Here is a 19001-nt window from a genome sequence, read left to right as displayed (position 1 = left end):
GTGACCTCGACATCCTGCTCCCTGGCAGGAGACCCTCCTCTGCAGAAAGGACACTAGTGTGATACGTAAGGAAAGTAATATTTTTTGTGGCCGGGAAGCCGGTGTGTGCCTGCGAAGGAGCCCCGAAGCTGTGCAGGGTGGTGCACAATGCATGGGATGTACAGTTCGGTGCAACTAAGGCATTTCAACACAATGCAAGACTTACCTAAGAATCCTAGAGCCTGCTACCCATCAGCAAAATACTTCATGGGCAGTAAGTGCTAGTGCTATTTTAATTGCCAAGGAATACCATACCTCAGGCACAACATAAAACACTTCCTGCATTGGCATTGCACAGAACACTAAAATCGCAGTGGGCGAAAAACTATCTCCATAATTACAAACAAATAGAAAATGCAGATTGATGTTGACTCCTCGCTGTTGGTGGCTACTGAAGGATAGGTCAATCCTACAGTGCTAGTTGTGGAGAACAGCAAAGCATGTAAACTAACCGCCCACGTTGTGGCCCCGGCTCGAAGAAGATTCGGGTGGTTAACAAGTTGGGAGGTACGAGGTCTGGGCTGTTGGCAGGGATTGACAAGAACTGCTGGCACTTTTGCCTTCAACACCGGATCTCAGGGAGAGGAACTCAGTAGCCCTTGCTCTGTGGATCTTTTTGCCACATGTCTTAATCAGCAGATTTCCCTCTTTTGCAGTTGGAGGCCGGATCCGGAGCCAATATGGACCCATGGTTTCTAACAGGACTGATCTCCCCATCTAGGGTATGCGTTTCCTCCTTTCAACATGATCCCCAGGGACCTGTCTCAGGTGCGTCATCAGAAAGCAAAGATCATTCTGGTTACTCCATTCTGGAGGGTGCAGCCGTGGTTCCCTATGGCACTGGCGTTGTCGTGCGCCACTCCTCTCTCGATTCCAGTTCACTGGAACCTATTGCTGGGCACAGGGGGACAGCAGCATCCATTGATCCTCTCCTGGCAACTACGATTGGTAGCCTGGAGGGTTTCTGGGGCAAATGGCAAGCGCCAGGCATTTCTCCACAAGCTTCCTTCGACATCAAGTCAGGCATGGGCTTCAAGTACCCACATGCGTTATGCTTCGGCATGGCGATGATGGCCTCATTAGTGTGACAAATGGAATTCCGATCCCACTTCGGCAGATGTCAGCATAGTGATTAACTTCCATTCTTCTTTGGTGGCTTCTCACCTGTCTTATAAGTCCATTAACAATTTATAGGTCTGCCATATCTGTGGGGCATCTCCCCATTGCGGGGAAACCTGTTGGAGAACACCTAGTGGTGTGTAAGCTCATGAGAGGCATACGCTTGTGTAATCCACCTGAGGCCAAATACTCTTCGCTTTGGGATGTTAATGTGGTCTTAAATTTTTTGGTGAGGTGGCCGAAGAAGAAATACCTTTCTCTCAAGCAGCTCTCTGCCAAACGTAATATGCTGCGGCTTTGTTTAATATCATATGAGAGAGTATTTGATGTCTGTGCTCTGGATCTCTCTACCAGGGTTTTTCTTTTCCATTTCTAGATAGAGTGTAATACTAGGACAGTCTCTTACCTGGCTTTCCCTAATAACGCAAATTTGTGTGTGTTGCTGTTAGACGGGGACCTGGAGGGTCGGCCGAGCACAGTGATCGCACAGACAGGTAACTTCCCCCCCACAGATGGACACCACACAAAGATTAGGGTAACACCTTTTATAGGCACTTCTGGTAGTAGAGTGGTACGATACAAGGCGGTCAGGACACGATGATCCTCTCAATTCTAGTCTCTAGTAAGGGAAGGGGGTAGCGGGACAGTCTTGGTACCCACGGGTACGGGTGTGTAACGGTGATAGCTCACAATCCTCGAGCTCGGTGTTCGGAGGGGTCAGACCGCGGCAGCGCCGGCAGGTCCCGAAGAGGTCGTAGGTGGCAACGGGCCGCGGCAGCGCCAGCAGGTCCCAACGAGGATGAAGGTTACAACGGGCCGCGGCAGCGCCAGCAGGTCCCACGAGAATGCAGGTTGCAACAGGCCGCGGCAGCGCCAGCAGGTCCCACGAGGATGAAGGTTACAACGGGCCGCGGCAGCGCCAGCAGGTCCCACGAGGATGAAGGTTGCAGAGGGCCGCGGCAGCGCCAGCAGGCCGGACAATAGTTCACAAGGCAGGGCTGTGGCAGCGCCAACAGTCCGTCAAGGATGAGTTCGTCGCGGTGTCTCTCGACTCCAGGATACAACCGCCCTCCTGCCCCGGGGCTGCCCCAGCCATAGGTCTGGCGCCCTTTGATGTCCGGACCCTCGCTCCTGGAGGTCGGGAGGTCTGGGATGAGGGAGTCCAGACACCCAGCAGGGGGGTGGAGCCAGCGCCCGAGGAGGCTGGGGGTGCTCGGCACCCGGCGGGGGAGAGCCATCGACACTTCGTACTCCCATTGACCTGCCAAGTGGGCCGTTCACCCCCTGGGTGGAGGGTGGCGCCGGGATGTCGGGGCCTGGCCAGGCCCAGGGTTGGGGTCGGGCCGAGGCCGCGCGGCCGCGTGGTGCCGTGTCCAAGATGGCGGCCGGGCCGGGCAATGGTGCTGACGGTGGCCCGGGCCCTGTCCTGCGGGGAGGGAGCGAGCCCTTCATGGGGCCTGTCCAACATGCGTCCCCCCCAGCTGAAGGCGGGGAGAGTCACCCATCTTCTTGGGGACTTTCCTCGTCGAGGCGGAAAAAGCGGGACAGGCCATCCGCGTTGGCGTGGTCTTGGCCGGGTCGATGTTCCACAGTGAAGTCCATCCCCTGCAGGGAGATGGACCAACGTAGTAGTTTCGGGTTTTCCCCCCGCATCTGCATGAGCCATTGCAGGGGTCGATGATCGGTCTGGACCCGGAAGTGGGTGCCGAAGAGATAAGGCCGGAGCTTTTTGAGGGCCCACACCACGGCGAAGGCCTCCCTCTCGATGGTGCTCCAGCGTCGTTCTCGGGCCAGGAGCCGTCTGCTGATGAAAGCCACTGGCTGGTCAAGTCCTTCGGGGTTTAGCTGGGAAAGGACTGCCCCAACGCCATGGTCGGAGGCATCTGTTTGGACGATAAATTCCCGACTGTAGTCGGGGGCCTGGAGCACCGGGGCGGAGCACATGGCGGCCTTCAGCTTCTCGAAGGCCGCTTGACAGTCTGGGGTCCAGTTGACCTTCTTTGGTTGGTTTTTGGAGGTGAGTTCCGTGAGGGGCCCTACGATGCTGCCATAGTCCCTCACGAACCGTCGGTAGTAGCCTGTGAGTCCCAAGAAGGCGCGGACCTCGGTCTGGGTGATGGGGGACTGCCACGACTGGATGGCAGCGATCTTGAGTTGCAGAGGGGCCACCAGACCGCTTCCCACCTGGTGCCCGAGATAGGTCACGGACCCCTGGCCAATTTGGCATTTGCTGGCCTTGATCGTGAGGCCAGCTCGTTGGAGGGCCTGTAGCACCTCTCGGAGGTGGTGGAGGTGGTCGGACCAGTGGTGGCTGTACACAGCGATATCGTCCAGGTAGGCGGCGCTGAATCCTTCGAGTCCTGTCAGGACCTGGTTTACTAGCCGCTGAAATGTTGCTGGGGCATTCTTCATGCCGAATGGCATGACCTTGAAGTGATAGTGGCCATCAGGGGTAGAGAATGCAGATCGTTCTTGGGCCCGGGGTGTGAGACCGATCTGCCAGTAGCCCGCTGTCAGGTCGAAGATGCTGAGGTAGCGGGCAGCTCCCATGCGGTCGATTAGTTCATCTGCTCGGGGGATGGGGTGTGCGTCTGTTCTGGTGACCGCATTCAAGCCCCGGTAGTCGACGCAGAACCGGAGCTCCGGCGTGGCGCCGGGGGCGGCCGCTTTGGGGACCAGTACCACTGGGCTGGCCCAGGGGCTGTCTGAGGGCTCGATGATCCCGAGTGTGAGCATCTTGGCCACCTCCTCTTGGATGCAGGCCCGTACCCGGTCTGGTACGCGGTAGGCCCGATGGCGGATAGGGGGACTGTCTCCAGTGTCCACGTCGTGTAAGCACCAGGGGGTGACCCCTGGGGTGAGGGAGAACAGGGTGGAGAACTGTAGCAGGAGGACTCGGCAGCCTTGGCGCTGTTCCAGGGTGAGGGCCTCCGAGAGTCGGACCCCGTCCACGGAGCCGTCCTTCTCCCGTGACCGTAGGAGGTCAGGGAGGGGTTCGGAGTCCTCCTCGGTTCCATTGTCGGTTGCCATCAGGAGGCTGAGTTCGGAGCGTACAAAGTGGGGTTTCAGTCTATTAGCGTGGAGGACCCGGAGAGGGTTTCGGGAAGATTCCATATCGATGAGATAGGTGACAGGGCTCTTGCGCTCGATTACTTTGAAGGGCCCCGTCCATTTGTCTTGCAGGGCGCATGGTTCGGTGGGAGACATTACCCACACTTGTTGGCCGGGTTCAAATTCGATGGAGGATGCATTTTGATCGTACCACCTTTTCATGTCCTCCTGACTGGCCTCCAGGTTTGCTTTTGCCATCTCTCTGAACCTTCTGGTCTGGTTGCGGAGGGTTAGGAGGTACTTGAAAACATCTGGAGGGTTCTTTAGAGGGGGCATTTCCCAGCCTTCTTTGACTAGGCTGAGCGGGCCTCGCACCGGGTGTCCATACAAGAGTTCGAAAGGGCTGAAGCCGAGGGACTTCTGGGGGACTTCTCGGTAGGCAAAGAGAAGGCACGGTAGTAGCACATCCCACTGGCGACGGAGGGGCTCTTCCAACCCCCCAATCATCCCTTTGAGCGTGCGGTTGAACCGCTCAACCAGTCCGTTCCCTTGAGGGTGATAGGGGGTCGTGAATCGGTAGGTGACCCCACACTGTTGCCAGAGGGACTTCATGTATTTTGAGATAAAGTTCGTACCCCTGTCGCTGACGACTTCCCGGGGGAAGCCCACTCGAGAGAAGATCCCCATCAAGGCTCGACCCACTACTGGGGCTGTTATCGTACGAAGGGGGACCGCCTCAGGATAGCGGGTAGCGTGATCCACCAGGACCAGGATGAAGCGATGTCCCTGTGCTGTTCGGGGGTCCAGGGGCCCCACAATGTCTATTCCCACCCTTTCAAACGGGGTGGTCACCACGGGGAATGGTTGTAGGGGTGCCTTGAGTTTGCGGCCGCTCTTCCCACTGGCCTGGCAGGTCGGGCAGGACCGGCAATGGTTGGATACGTCATTCCTCATTTTGGGCCAAAAAAAGTGAGTCACCAGGCGGTGGTAGGTCTTGTCTTGGCCCAGGTGCCCGGCCAGGGGGACATCATGGGCTAGGTTCAACAGGAAGTCTCTGAAGTGGAGAGGCACCACCAGCACTCGCCCGGCCCCCAGTTCTGCGATTTTCTGTTCGCTGTACAAGAGATCATTGTCCCAATAAACCCAGTGGGCCCCGGTGGTGTCTCCTTGGCTCTGGGCGAGCGCTTGCTGTCGCAATCCCTCGAGGGAGGGGCAGGTCTTTTGCTCCTGCCGGAATTGTTCCTGGGTGGGCCCCCCTTCTTGACGCCACTGAGCCAGGTCGGGAAGCTCGGGGGGCTGTGTGGACACCTCTGGGGTGGGGTCCGGGTGGTCGGTCTGGAGGAAGTCTTCTTCTGGAGTGATCGAGGGCGGAGGTGTTGCCCATTCTGGTTCTTCTGGTCTAGGGATGGTGCGGGTGGCCATGGACCGGGTGGTTACGCATGCCCAGTCCGGGAGACCCAACATCCCCAGATGCTCTCTTCTTTCCACAGCGGCCCACGGGGAGCTCTCGAGATCGTTCCCCAGGAGGCAGTCTACGGGGGCATCGTCACGGACAGTTACTTTCAGCATGCCGGACACTCCTCCCCATTCGAAGGGGACGCAGGCCATCCGACACAGGCTCTCCGAGTTATCTGCCGATCGGACGGGGCAAAGTACGTTTGGTAGGATTTGTTCTGGGGTCACCAGGTGACAGCGGACGGCTGTCACACTGGCCCCGGTGTCACGCAGGGCCTCGGCCTTGCGCCCATTGATGCTCACCCATTGGCTGTACTTCCGAGTGTTGGCGGGCAGGGGAGTCCGCGGGACCATGTCTCTTCCTCCCAGGCATGCCAGGGTCATGGCGGCGGGTTCCCACTCGAACTGCTCCGACTCATAGGTTTCCGTGTCTTCGGAGACTTGTTCTTCTCCCAGGGCGGCGGCCGCCATCTGGCGGGGCCCGGGGGCCTGGTTCTTCGGGCAGGTCGGGTCACTGGCATAGTGGCCGACTCGCTGGCATCGATGACACGTCACGTTAGCTCGGAACCCCGGGCGCATCGGGGGGGTTTCCCCGGCCTGCTGGGGCCGGGGTGGCGTTAGTGGGTGCGGCCGGGGCGGCGTCTCTGCCCCGGCCCGGGCCTCCTCCTCCTCCTCGGGGACGATGGTGACCTTGGTTGGTTCTGTTCTGCTCATTCGGCCCACTCCGGGCCACTCGGGTGCTCTCCCACCGGTCAGCCTCGGTGGCGAGCTGCCGGGGTTCAGTCAATTTACTGTCGAGGAGGTGCTGCCTGAGCTCGACAAAGCAGTTGTTGGAGAGGTGCTCCCACACAATGAGATTGAAGAGTTGTTCGTAAGTGGTTACGTTGTTACCCTTGATCCACCCCTCGCAGGCTCGGCTGAAATAGTTCACGTATTCCACCCACGTCGTACCTGGGATCCGGGTGCAGTTGCGGAACCTCTGGCGGTACATTTCGGGTGTAAGTCCATATCGACTGAGGAGGGCGGCCTTCATGTGGTCATAGGACGTCATTTGATGGTCCGGAAGCTGCAGCAGGGCATCACGACCCTCGTTGACGAATCTCCCCCATAGACCGGCTCCCCAGTCACTTCGAGCGACCCGGTGGGCGGTCATGGCAATCTCATAGGCCTTGAACCACTGCTGTATGTCGTCGTTCCGGTGATATTCTCGGACCACATCCTTGGGGATGTGGACCTTCTGCTCGGTAGGACCCGGGGAGTGCGGTTGCTCGGGCACCCCTGGGTTTTTGTTCAGTTTGCGTATTTCTATCTCCGCTAGTTTGCACTCGTGCTCGTATGCCAGTCTTTTTTCTTCGAGGTCTCTCTGTCTCTGTTTTTCCTCTCGCTCTTCTCTGAGCCGTAAGTGTTCTAAGTTTATTTTTTGTTCCGCCAGTTTCAATTCTCCGTCTAATCTGAGTCGTGCCAAGTCTAACTCGTGTAATCTATTTTTTTCCCGCTCCTGGATCTCTTCATGGGAGGGGCCTATTCTCCGTTCCTCCGTCCGGGTGGTGTTGACTTCCGGGGCTGCGGGGTCCCGGGGGGTTGCGGTATTTGTCTCTGTCCAGGCCTCTAGGGCGTTTTTGAAGTCTTCTTTTGTGCTTAGCCCGGTGGTAGCAATGCCTAAGTCCATGCAAAATTGTTTGAGCTCTCGGTGGTTGTATTCTTCCAGCTTTTCCATCTGGAACTTCTCCGCCGATCCGCTCTCTTTGGTCGTCATTGTGGTTTTAGTCGTAGGGTGAGTTACTGTCTGTACGGTACGCGTTGGTTCGGATCGCGCCGCTAGCCACCAATGTTAGACGGGGACCTGGAGGGTCGGCCGAGCACAGTGATCGCACAGACAGGTAACTTCCCCCCCACAGATGGACACCACACAAAGATTAGGGTAACACCTTTTATAGGCACTTCTGGTAGTAGAGTGGTACGATACAAGGCGGTCAGGACACGATGATCCTCTCAATTCTAGTCTCTAGTATGGGAAGGGGGTAGCGGGACAGTCTTGGTACCCACGGGTACGGGTGTGTAACGGTGATAGCTCACAATCCTCGAGCTCGGTGTTCGGAGGGGTCAGACCGCGGCAGCGCCGGCAGGTCCCGAAGAGGTCGTAGGTGGCAACGGGCCGCGGCAGCGCCAGCAGGTCCCAACGAGGATGAAGGTTACAACGGGCCGCGGCAGCGCCAGCAGGTCCCACGAGAATGCAGGTTGCAACGGGCCGCGGCAGCGCCAGCAGGTCCCACGAGGATGAAGGTTACAACGGGCCGCGGCAGCGCCAGCAGGTCCCACGAGGATGAAGGTTGCAGAGGGCCGCGGCAGCGCCAGCAGGCCGGACAATAGTTTACAAGGCAGGGCTGTGGCAGCGCCAACAGTCCGTCAAGGATGAGTTCGTCGCGGTGTCTCTCGACTCCAGGATACAACCGCCCTCCTGCCCCGGGGCTGCCCCAGCCATAGGTCTGGCGCCCTTTGATGTCCGGACCCTCGCTCCTGGAGGTCGGGAGGTCTGGGATGAGGGAGTCCAGACACCCAGCAGGGGGGTGGAGCCAGCGCCCGAGGAGGCTGGGGGTGCTCGGCACCCGGCGGGGGAGAGCCATCGACACTTCGTACTCCCATTGACCTGCCAAGTGGGCCGTTCACCCCCTGGGTGGAGGGTGGCGCCGGGATGTCGGGGCCTGGCCAGGCCCAGGGTTGGGGTCGGGCCGAGGCCGCGCGGCCGCGTGGTGCCGTGTCCAAGATGGCGGCCGGGCCGGGCAATGGTGCTGACGGTGGCCCGGGCCCTGTCCTGCGGGGAGGGAGCGAGCCCTTCATGGGGCCTGTCCAACAGTTGCAATGTCTGAAAGCTTACGAGGCTGCTACCAGTGAGTTTCGGCTCACCACCTTTGAGTTTCGGGTAGATCCTGAGGGGCAAGTGCTCATTGCTTTGCAGAAAACTTTCAAGTCCATGGCAGCTGCTATGTTGGCAAAGGGGATACGTTGGTTATTTTCCGAGGCTGATATTGAGGTTTCCGTTTTTGGCATGCACTCAGCCAAGGAGCTATGGTCTCTAAGTTCTTTGCTTTGGTTTCACGTTTAGAAGATATATTGAAGGGAGCGGATTGCTCCTCTAAGTCAACCTTCAAGTCTTTTTATTATAAGCTGATTGTGGATGTTGCTTCAGTGGTGGTGGCACAGCTTCGAACAAGCATAAACGGAGCCTCTATTCTTGCCATAAAAACATTTCTAGCTTACGTGATAAGAATTTTCAATTCTATTAAGGACATGGAGGGGAGGATTATCCCACCCTGAGATTTTGTGTATTGCGCATATACCTAAGGTCTAAGTATATTTTGTCTGTTATAATGCTGTAATTTGTGTGATTATTTCTGGGTTTCCCGCCCCCTATGTGATGTTTATACTTATGTGCTTTCTGCTGTTTTTCTATGCCTGTAATTTTCTTCCTTGGTATAGATATTATGGCTTCATTTTTCTGGCTTCACAGGAAATGACCAGAAACAAACCTGAGGCAGACAGCTGCACACAAGACATAGCTTGTTCAGGAGGTCTGGCTATTGTACAGTACTTCATTCCTCATCGCAAGTTACAATCAATCAATCAAGTGGCTTGTAAAATGCAACTACTCACCTGTAAGGGTCTCAAGGCACTGGGGAGGGGAGGGCTTGCAAATCTGTCGCAAGGCACTGTGGTTCAGTCGAAGAGCCAGGTCCTGAGGTCCTTCTTGAATTGGGGCAGTGATGGTGATTGCCTTAGGGGGAGAGGCAGGGGGTCCCAGGTCGTTGCTGCGAGGTAGAAGGATCTTTCCACAGAAGTGGTTTTGCGGATACGTGAGACAGCGGCCATGGCCAGTTGGGCAGAGCAGAGGTCTCTGGTGGGTGTGTGGAACAAGAGGCAGTGGTTGAGGTATGCAGGTCCCGTGTCGTGTAGGGCTTTTTAGGCATGTGTGAGGCGCTTGAAGGTGTGAGGAGGAAGTTTCAGGGACCGCCTTGAAGGTGGTGTTGTTTTGTCTGCCTCTTTGGTTGAGAGGGTTGGAGGGTCTTCCTCCTGGTTTGGGCATGGTTTCGGTTTCAGGATGTTTGTTTTGGTTTGCAAAGAAAGAGAATTCTAAAATGGAGTTGCCTGCTCCTAAAGGACTGCGTTAGCGGGAATTGTAGCATGTGATTACTTTAGACTAGAGGTTTATGAGACATGTTTTTTTTCATTTGTATTGTTTTAATTGGCTGCTGTAATTGTATGCAGTAAAGAGAGAGAAGCATAATCCTCACCTCTGTGTACTTTATAGAATTGAAGATTCTTATCGCATAAGGTTGAATTTTTTTTATTCAGCGCAATTAACACAACATCAGTGCTCTAGGACACAGTAAAACATTTTCTCATTATGAGATCAAGAATTCTCAATTCTATTACGGACAGGGAGGCAAGGAGGAGGTGTTGCGCAGTAGCTAGAGCGGCTGAGTCCAGAGCGCTGGGTTAACGGTTCTATCCCCTGCGATCCTCCGCGATCCCCAAGTCAGCGGCATCTCAGCTTTGCACCATGTGACTCAGGGCAACAACTCACTTAATCTCCCAATGGCCCCCAAAGTCTTGAGACACTTGGGGGTGATTACTTATCTAGAAAGGGTTTTTAAATGATCAGGGAAATTCCTAGGCGCTCAGCAAAAGTGGACGCAATAGTTAAAAAAGGAAAAATGTCGCTATATGTAGCGTGAGGGGATATAGGTGAGGGGATACGCCCTGTAACTCCCCAATTGAGTGTGGGAAATAACCCTCACAATAAAACATTCGAGCATAGACCTAGGCACACATAAATTAGATGGAACAGTTTGTTAGTGTAGACATATATAGTACAATCGGAGGACCCGTATCGAAATGTATAGAAAACGCTCGTATGCGCTTCGATTTCTGAAAGGAACCCAAAGGTATCAACTGGAAATGGCATTAGTATGGCCAAAGCAGTATATGACAGTTGGTTTCAGTGGACGCCGTGGGGGAGAATAACCAAGAGGAACGGATAACTCCTCGAGCCTCAGTGATCTTAGAGTATGTGTGCCTCGGTGTCGGGCCCACGGGCCACTGTGTTCCTAGTTATTTCAGAAATCGGAGCGCATACGAACGTTTTCTATACATTTCGATACGGGTCCTCCAAATCCTTTGTTTAAATATTTAAGCTGACCAGTTTGTCTTGGGCCTGGCCGGCTTGGAATTATCACCGGCTGAGCGACAACCCATTGATTTAATATCTTCGGATACAGCCCTGAGGAAGTCGCGGAAAGATTGTTCCACATGCGGCGAAACACATGTCGGCTGGTTTTTCTTGAAAATTAAAGACTGATCAAATTCGAAACTCATCAAGAGATCATCTCCGTATTTGTTGGCTTGCATAATGTACTATATATGTCTACACTAACAAACTGTTACATCTAATGTATGTGTGCCTAGGTCTATGCTTAAACTTGGGGGTGATTAGTTCGCGCTTTACAAACGCACATTTTTTCTTCGTCTTTACAGCCAAATTTACAGCAGGCAATGAAAACAGTTAAAATAGTTAAACAAAACCACTGCATTTTCCATGAAACCTTCCAACCAATCAGAACCAGCTTAAACCCTATATATTTAGCCCTGTCAAGTTACCCAGGTTCATTCACGTGATGTGCTGCTCCAGTCCCCGATTTTACTTTGAATTGTGGGACTTGTAGTCTTGTTTATTCCATAACAAAATACGACTACAAATCTCAGAATTAAAAGAAAAAAATACCTGGACTGGAGTACATCATGCATGGATCTGGGAAACTCGACCTCTACATATCTCTTAGAGATACCATGATGCCTCCTCTTTCTTTGCCATTTTCAAACAATAAAGGGAAGTAATTGAGTAAAAAAAACTTGTCCAAACTCCAACAACACTAAAGTTAGAGCAATGTGGAAAAGTAAATTTTGCCATGTTATATGTGCCTACGTGTTCCCCATCTTATGCTATATGTGCATGATCGATATGCATGTATTCCCCTCTGATCGATTAAAGACGCAATTACAGTTGTGTCCATCTCTAGTATGCCAGTTTCCAGTCATCATGAAAACAACGAATATCAGGCCTATGTAAACCTACGTTGCCATATTTCACAGTGTGCACGTTAATTCATTGAATTGTCCCCGTTTCTAGGCCTCAAAAGGGCCCGGATTCAGATTCAGCTCCAGTCTTCTGAACCCTCTCCGAGGAGCGATACAGCCCCCACCTGCATCCCTGACCCTTAGCTTACTTCATGCCTCGCAGTGCCCGGCCCGGCCTGGCTCTGCCTCCCAGTCTGCCAAGAGTATGTTATGCTTCCAGTTATCAGTCCAGCCCTCCTTCTCTGCATTCCTAAGCTACTGAATCGCATCAATAGTTTCCGTCATGGTCTAGCCTTTCTGTCTCCATGTAAGAGAAATACTGTATTAATATTCATAGAATATTCCTCGCACACACAATACATGTAGAATTATGCACGCATCAGTCCTAATGTCTAGTAGCCTTTGCCCTGATAACTTTTGGATTCTATCAATATGTACTCTAAACACCAGATACCAGATATGCCTTGGGTACATGTCGCTCTGACACTCCAGACTTTAGTCTCCTCTTCTAGCGCAGAAGTCATAGCCCCCAGTTCTCCCTGGTAACACGTCATTGCCCGTTTGCGCGCACCACTAGGTTAGAGGTCCCAGCTGCTCAGGTAGCCCCCTCCATGGTTCCGCCTCATTTATGACACTTCTGTTACGTTTACATCACATGTCTATGTCTACGCCCTGTACACGCCTTCTTGTTACATCATTTTGCCCTTATCTTTCGCGACTGCTACGAGTCACGCCTACTGTATTGAATGTAATGCAATTGTTTTGATATATATACTGTTAACTGTTACAAAACCCCCCCATTATACCCAGTTTCCCTTGTCCCTTCCCGTGCAGCTGCCGTCCCGTGCTTCCAGGCTGTTCTGTCCTTTTCTCTTATGCCCGATTAAAGCCTGAAGACTCAAGATACCTCGAATCCTGACTCTTATTTATTGAGCTACCTGTTTTATTGCTTATACTGAAAAATAGTACCGGTAATTAATTATTTATTTACCACATAATGGCGCCCGAATAGGGACTTGCCCTTTCCCCACGCGCCGGAGAAGCCACGCAGGCCCCCTGATCCTCTGCAGCCGTGACGGAACCATACCGTGCACGTGCAGATATTTCTGCTTCAAGTATCCCTCAGGCCCACGGAGGAGACGGAGGTTGCGGTCCAGCATCCAGACGAGGCGGTGAGGAACGCGGCGAGTCCCGACCAGAGCCCAAGCCGAGAGTCCAAGGTCCGAGGTATCCGGAGGCCCACCTGTAACGGAAGTCCGAAGTTCGTAGTCCGTCGTCGTAGCAGTCCAGTCCAGTCCGAGGCCTTCCGTTCTTGCTGCCCGGTGAGTACCGTTGCTGGGGTAGTATCTAGACAGGGTCAATTAATTTGTCTCTGGTCCGTGGGTTTGGGTACACAGATCCAACACGAAGTGTCCACCTAGGTGGATGCGGGTCCTGACGTGTCTCTTTATGGGACCGGTAAGTTCGTGCTGTTTTAGCAGTGCATCTAGTCATTCCAGTAAGTTCTGTTCTCAAGAAATTCAAGTGTTCTGTCCGAACCGTTATTTTAAATGTTATTTCATGTGTCTTCAATGTCGTGGTATGAGTGATTTGTTTTTCCAGTTATTATTGTGTTTACCGTGCATTGTATTGTGTCCAGACTTCAGCCTAAACTATGCCTCTATTCTCGAAGTTACGTCAGTTAAAAACCAGAAAGGGATTGTTAGAGGAAGCAGTTCCTGTCCCGCCGAGGGACAGTCCAGGTCATTTTATGTATCATAAGCATGGCTTAAGTGCCATATTATATCTAGACTTATGGGTGGAGTACACCAAGGAATTAGAAGAGAAATATAGATGGCCTGTATCAGGTACGTGGGATGCCGAGTGCATCATGCGAGTAGAAGAAGCATATGGAAAAAGAAATCCAGACAGTCCCAGAAAGATGCCATCGAGTTATGGCGCAAAGAATCTCACAGAAGAACGGAAAAAGAAATCAGAAAGACAGAATTAAGTAGGGAATCCTCCGAAAGAGCCCAAGAAAGGGAATTAATCGAAGTAGGTGAACGAGTTAAAGCCGAACAGTCAGACAGACAGAGAAATGCCCTTATTAAGGGTATGTATCCTCTTCTTGCCGAGGGCTTGCCGAAAGCAACCCCGGAAGCACCATGTAATTTTCCGCCGCCATTAGTTCCGATTAAGTTACGTCACAAACCAACCGCAGCTGATATTTTTCTCTCGTCCTATTTGGACGACACAGTCCCAGAATATGCAAATCCTGTTCCGCCAGCTCCCGTAAATAATGTAATTCCTGTTCCTCCAGCCACCGGGGCACCGGTTACAGCACCTGTTACGGCACCCCCGGTCCAGCCTACAGTACATGTACCCGCTACATCAGTCACTCTCCCAGCACGTACAGTACCCGTTGACGATTCTAGTCTAGGGGCCACGGGGGGGAAGTCCTCCTGGAACCCCGCCTCAACCCAGACGTATCACGCTACTCGAGCTACATGCACGAGCGTTACAGCGTTCGCCCAAACTTCAGTCAGTCGCCGATATCAAGCGAGCCCTTACCGAATGCCGTTATGATCCAGTCCCAGGCGATGATGATATGGTCCTGTATTCATTGCGTGTAAGACGGGTGACCGAATATTTGGACACCCTACCGAATATGAAAGGTTATCTAGACAGAATATATCGTTTCATCCGTACAGGAGCAGATCCAGGAAGTATTGGCGAGGCCATGGCTCAAAGAAAAGTTGAGATTCAGCTCATGCTTTTAAAATTTCTAATTAATTGTTTAATAAGAGAACAAGATTATCCGGATAAAGATCCGGAAGAAATGAAAGTCCTGACCAGGTGGAGTGACCATATAGCCGAGAGAAGACACAAGACACAGAACTGTATAGAGAGTATGTACAAGAAAATCCGTAGGGAAATAATAAAGATACACGAGAAACGAGAAGCAAAACGAATAACCGAGAAAGAGAATGACTCTTCTACTGAAGAGATAGACGACGAGAATCCCTCCAGGATAGCGTATGTAGGTAGTACTAGACTTCCCGACCGACATTCACGCCTAGATCACAAGAAAGTTTTCCCTCCTCCAGTACCAGAACAGTGTTCTCTTGAGCAAGTATTTCAAGCTACCGATCACATTCTGAAATCACGAATCGGTTATAGTGAACTGAGTACAATGCATGAACAAGAACTAGCTCGATCAGCAGTCCGATGGACTACTGATTCTACCACTTCTCCAGACGAAATAGTGGCACAAATGTTTCTGAAACTGCCCCCAGCCGAGCAGCGACTGGTGGGTATGTATATGATCCAGCACCTCATTACATTGTATGAGGGACAGCATTCTGATCCAGGTCCGTTACATGATGTTCTGAACGAGTTACTCCAGTATAGATGGAGAGGTCTAGGTACCAATTTAATTAGTATCATTCTAGAACAGCGCCACAAATATCGAACGTTTCTGAATCCGCATTTTGTTCATGTCTCACCTCCAGAAAGTAAATCATTTTACATAGATAGACAACATCCGTTACGAGAAGTACACCCAGTTAGGACAACGGGTGGTGATCTAGAACGAGTATTTGTTTACACCCCTATCACAAAGATGGAACTCTTAGAGATGAAAAAGTTAATTCCCTGTCACGACAAAGATCCAGCAGGGTTCCACCGAGAATTAAAAGACATGCTCCGTATGGGAGAATACACGTATCCTGATATTATTAAAATGTTAAAGGTCCTGTTGCCCGCAGGGGTATATGAAACACTCAAGGAAAAAGAATGGGAGGTGGGAGAGAAAAAGATAGATTGGACAGCTCTAGAAGCTGAAGATACTTCACGAGTACCAGGTACCGGTCTTGGGGGTAAAGTTAAAGAATTGCCCGAGTTATTGATCCAGGTTTTGCCAAGATTACTAGCCACGAAAAAGGAAGATTGGGATGCAATCTCAGCTTGTAAACAGAAACAGGAGGAAGACACTAGTGATTTTTATTCTAGATTTGAAAAATGTTTTATTATTAATAGTGGTCTGAAAACGAGTAGTGAATCGTACCCTCATCTTTTTGTTACCAAACTAGTCGAGAATTCAAGTCCACAAGTTAAAAATCGAGTTTTGAAAGTCGAAAGTAGTTGGCAAGCTAATACTCCGTCACAAATGCTCCAGATGCTCCAGTATCACCAGAATAGAATCAGGGAAGAGCAAGAACACGAAAGGAGACGTATGAAAGACACGAAAATAAAAGTATTAGTTGCACAATCTGTTCCACAAGACAGTCAGAAGAGGGGTCCGAATCAAGCCAGTCATCCTGCAGCTCCCGTTAAAGGGACCTGCAATTACTGTAAACAGCCAGGTCATTTTATAAACGAGTGTGCAGTTCTGAAACACAACATAGCTACTGGTAAGACTAAAGAAAGACCACGTCCGCCTAGACAAGAACAAGTTTCACAGACTTCTCAGTCACCCCAGAATGCACAACAGACAGTTCCAGCATCGCAGCCTATCGCTGCAACACAGCATGTTACACAGCAGATGTACCAGTATGCACAGACAGAATATCCAGATTATCAGCCATATTCATGAAACAGCCTAGAGAGGGAGGTAGGCTTGCCTCTCATCGAGATACCTGTAGATCAAGAGGGTCCCTATGTACACAGTCAAGTATTAGGGAAAGACAGAAAGTTTTTGATTGATACAGGGGCAAGTAGGACTACTATCAGTCATGACGAGGTTCCAGGGGCTCCGCTCTCAGGCTCTAAAAATGTTTCCCTTGGATTTTCAGGAAAGCCGATTGTTAATAAAATTTCGAAACCAGTTTCTCTAGAAGTTGGTCCATTGTCCCGAACTACTGATTTGTTACTCACGAAATCATGTCCAGAAAATTTGTTAGGCATTAAGACATTAAAAGAATTAGGTGCAGTAATTTGTTGCTCCCCAGAAGGGGTCCGATTGTTCCTGAGAGACTTTAAAGGTCATTATGTATTACGTGATTTTGATCCAAGATTATTGAATGTACCACAGCATTTATGGGCGCAAGGTCCAACTGATGTAGGTTGTATACATATCACACCCCATCGTGTGACTCTCAAGCAAGGTATAGTTTTGCCACGAATCAGACAGTACAGATTGCCACCTGAGGCTGTAGCAGCCTTATCCAAAATTATTGACGAGCTCATTGCTCAAGGAGGGGTTGTAGAAACTGACTCCAATGTATGTAATTCTCCTATCATTCCGGTCTTGAAACGTACTGATCCAAATGCACCTCTTGTATATCGATTAGTGATTGACCTTCGAGAGCTTAATAAATGTATCATACCTCAGTATCCAGTAGTCCCAGATATTTCTTCCCTATTGACATCCATTGATTCTGAAGCTACATTTTTCACAGTTATCGATCTCAAGAATGCATTTTTCAGTGTCCCCATTCATCCAGACAGCCAGTACCTTTTCGGTTTTTGTTTAAATGGAAGGAGCTATAAATTCACACGAGCTCCTCAAGGTTTCACAGAAAGTCCCAGTATTTACAGTCAAGCACTTAAGAGACAACTAGACAATATTCACATGCCATCTGACACTGCCCTGCTCCAGTATGTCGATGATCTACTGATCACGGCCCGTTCTGAACGTGACTGCGAGCGAGCGTCACTTACAGTTCTATATTTTCTGGCCGAGCAGGGGCACAAGGTGTCCCCTTCCAAATTACAATTCTGTGTCCAGCAAGTGGTATACTTAGGACACTTACTGTCCAAGTGGGGTAGGCAGTTGACACCAGACCGTATCCAGTTAATAGCGAGTCTTCCACAGCCCAAGACACAGAAGGAGGTACGAGCTTTTATCGGCCTCACTTCTTACTGCAGACAATGGATTCCTCAGTATGCATTTCTAGCCAAGCCACTGATACAGTTAACGACACAGGAGGCAGCCGTATCGACTGTCCTCCCTTGGACCCAGGAACATACACTTGTATTCAATGAATTAAAGAAAGCCTTATGTCAAGCACCTGTTCTAGCGACACCCAACTACAGTAAGCCTTTTACACTTTTTGTTACAGAACGTGATGGTACTGCATTATCTGTTCTCACACAAGATCAAGCAGGACAGTACAAGCCCTGTGCTTATTTCTCGAGCACATTAGATCCAGTAGCCCAGGCTCTGCCTGCGTGCCTCAAGTCAGTTGCAGCCACAGCTCTAGCAATCAGACAAAGTGATTCCATAGTGTTAGGACATTCCCTGACAGTACAAGTTCCACACTCCGTGGAAGTTCTTTTAAACCGAACCCAGACTCAACACTTGACCATTGCACGTTTAACAGGTTATGAACTGACACTGTTCCAGCCACACATAGAAATCAGACGCTGCAACATTCTAAATCCAGCCACACTGTTACCGTCAGTTACTTCAAATCCGGCCACACATGACTGTGTGGAAGTTGTCAACACTATGACAAAGCCAAGACAAGACCTGACAGACATTGCATTACCTAACCCCGACCTGACACTTTATGTGGATGGTTCATGTATGAGAACAAGTACAGGAGAACTAGTAGCCGCGTATGCAGTGACTACTGAAACCGAAGTTATAGAAACACATCGTATTGACACCCTGTCTGCTCAAGCAGCAGAGCTAGTCGCTCTGACCCAAGCCTGCATACGTGCCAAGAACCTGAAAGTAAACATATATACAGATTCACGTTACGCATTCGGAGTCGTACACGACTTTGGAGTGCTCTGGCAGGAGAGAGGTTTCATGACTTCTCATGGAACCAAGATTCAGCATGGTCTCCTCATTCAAGCTCTGTTAGATGCAATACATTTACCGACAGCTATCGCTATCATGAAGTGCAAGGCACATACGAAAGTTACTGACATCATTTCCCAAGGTAACGATCTAGCAGATCGAACAGCCAAGCTTACAGCTCAGGCTTCAGACATTCTAGTTAACACGACACAGACACTCACTCCAGATCCGACTACTTGTATGACAGTTAAGGACCCTACACAAGATGTCATAGACATACAGTTACATGCTACTCCCGAAGAAATCAAGAAATGGTCCGAACAAGGAGGGGTCCAGACAGATCAAGGATGGTTGACGAAGGGAAAAGCCACATGGTTTCTCCCCGACTCTATGGTTCAAGTCATTATTAATACCGCACATAGTCCAGCACATCTAGGAGAGAAAGCTATGTTAGACAGTATTCAGAACCTTTGGTTCA

Source organism: Lissotriton helveticus, chromosome 4_1 (genome assembly GCF_964261635.1).
Source record: "Lissotriton helveticus chromosome 4_1, aLisHel1.1, whole genome shotgun sequence".
Lineage (NCBI taxonomy): Eukaryota > Metazoa > Chordata > Amphibia > Caudata > Salamandridae > Lissotriton > Lissotriton helveticus.
The sequence above is the reverse complement of the archived record's forward strand: the minus strand, read 5'-3'. Positions refer to the sequence as shown.